The sequence below is a fragment of the Montipora foliosa genome, chromosome 9 (assembly GCF_036669935.1).
Source record: "Montipora foliosa isolate CH-2021 chromosome 9, ASM3666993v2, whole genome shotgun sequence".
Classification (NCBI taxonomy): domain Eukaryota; kingdom Metazoa; phylum Cnidaria; class Anthozoa; order Scleractinia; family Acroporidae; genus Montipora; species Montipora foliosa.
Genome location: NC_090877.1, coordinates 3,113,679 through 3,116,178, shown reverse-complemented (window position 1 = coordinate 3,116,178; position 2,500 = coordinate 3,113,679). Strand labels below are relative to the sequence as shown.

Here is a 2,500-nt window from a genome sequence, read left to right as displayed (position 1 = left end):
TGGTATAAACAGGGCTGTGATTCAATCAGAAATTCAAGGCAATGTGATGTGTTTTTTTTCTTCTTATTGGGTGGAATGGTGTTATGCAATTTAGCCAGTTGGGTAGCAAGGGAATTAGTTGTGTACCAGTAAACAATATCAAGACACTCGGTTGGAAACTCCTCTATCTTGTACGTGTATATACTTGCTGTGAGCCATATTGCTATTATTATTAGTTACAGTTTGTACAGGGTAAGTTTTATATAGAGATGTTTAATGTTATTTTAGTGGCAAGGTACTGAACTGTACATTAAATAGATGCATTTGTTGTGGGTCTTTTTTACTGGAACCAGCCATTGGTTGTGATATTCCTACATTTCTACAATTATGTACTGTAGGCTAGAATAACAATTTGCTGGATTTAAATGCTAGCTGGGATTACATGTACTTCTTGATATCTCTTGTGGAGCTTCATGCATCCCTATGACAATAAGTATGGTAATCAATTGCTGAAAGCAGTCCTTAAGCTTTGTATAAACCAACCTCTTGAAGAATAGGCATGGTATAAACATACATGTACATAGAGATTATTGATACTCATTGTCAAAGTCAATAATATTACATTGTAGCTTCCTCTCTTCATTGTAGTCTACAACACTGGCCAGCATATTTTACTAATAACCCAATATCAATTTGTTTGGGTTGTTACTTTGGGCGAAAACTAGCAATGGACCTTATTGTTTGTATAATTATATTTGGATCCCAATAGAAATTAGTTGAAAATGCGAGAGAGAGTTTATCGTTTTGTCTTGCTCATCAAAAGAGAGTTATAGAGCTTGAGTGCAGGAGTTGTATGTCCACTCTTGAAAGAAAATACCTTTTCAAGTATTGTTGTATGATAACATTGGGAAAACAAAATTTTCAAGCACACAAGGTCTGCAGGATATTTTGACATGATTCCATCCTTGTGGTGGTTTCTACAAGTACTGACGTGTACCCAATGAAAAGCACCAGCTATTCAGCTACTTTATCCCCTAAATGTATATTCTGGACAATGAGAACATGAGATTGTCTAAACATGATCATCAACATTTTGCTTTAGGATTGTGGCATTTGGCAGAATTCTTTTGAAAATGGCATGCCAATACACACCCCTTTATTGTTGATACTAGTAGCTGTCAGGGCTAATGGCCGTCGCAACTCAACAGCAACGATGCAGCTCAACAAGGTTGAATCAAAAACATACTTTACTTAATTAAACCAGCCAGCAACGTCTAAGTTTATTGAAACCCTTATCCTTGGTTTGAAAGTGATTCCAGGGGCAATAATAAATTTTTCTGGGTTATCACTTATAATTTTCATAATTATGTATGATGAAAACAGATTTTGGCTCATTTAAAAAAAAGGCACCAAAATGAAATTAAGAAAATTAATGGTCTTTTTTTTTTAATGGAATACTTGGTACCAACTTCGGCTCAATTAGTGGTCCAAGCTGTGAAAAGTGTTCTTATAATGCTGTTATTCCTTTAGCTCCATTTGTACTTACATAGGTAAATTAGTCACTATCAAAAATACCATAATACCATTATAAATCCCAAGAGAAAATAAAAACTGCTTATGCAAAATTTTGGAGGGATAAATAAAGAGTACTAAGGTAGATTTATATTGGCTCGTAATCCATTTCCGAGTTGCTGCATGTCTCAGTTTCAAAGTAAGTCCTGGTGCACAACCATTTGAATGGAAATGAGTTGCATGTTCTTGTGCAAATCAAGCTCATTTCCCTTTCAATAGTTGCGCACCAAGACTCACTTTGAAACCGAGACAAACAGGAACTCGGAAACGGCCCATTAATGCAAATCAGAGCCAGCTTTTTTTTACTAAAATTTGAGTTTATCAACTGACAAAGCAGTTTTGGCTATTATTACTATTGATTGTATTGCCTTCAACTTTCTAGAGACCCTATCCTGGGTACCAGAAGTTTTTTCCTTCAAGGTATGGGTTTGCAAGAGAGAGCATAGTGCTAATATTATTGTTATTATTACAGTTAGGACTCATGCGATGTGGTATTTTCCAGTGCTCTGTTTTCTGAATCTGTTCTAACACCTTGATGAGTGAGGTCAAATTACATGTAGCTCACTCTGCCCATCATGTTAAATTTTTTTTAATGCTTGGCCAACAATGCCATTTTTGTGTCAGGGATCTGATGTAGTGTAAACCCAAAATTTTACCCAGGTTAGTGCAAACAGGATCTGATGGTCGTGTGTACTGTTGAGGAATTGTGTTTGGATCCATATTCCTCTTTGCCCTACATGAGGAGTACATTTAATGTACATGAGCCTTTAATAACACACTACAGTAGTTATAAGGCTATTTGACAATCAGAATTATTGCATGTAGATCTATAGATTTTGCTATAATAAAATAGTTGAATACGAAGACAAATGCGAACAGCCACAACACTGGCAATAAGTCGTATCATTGTGTATTCAAATAAATTATTCACAGTTTCTGTTTGAATGGT

The 2,500-nt window shown here is 35.4% G+C and overlaps 1 protein-coding gene across 1 annotated transcript in view; it reads left to right on the top strand.

Moving 5' to 3' along the window:
* Positions 1-2,496, top strand: part of LOC137970066 (RNA demethylase ALKBH5-like) — a 12,112-nt gene extending 9,616 nt beyond the window's left edge. Inside the window, exon 3 of the mRNA XM_068816531.1 lies at positions 1-2,496. This exon is cut by the window's left edge and continues 351 nt beyond it. The gene's annotated coding sequence lies outside the window, so the exon portion shown is untranslated.
* The last annotated feature ends 4 nt before the right edge of the window (positions 2,497-2,500 follow it).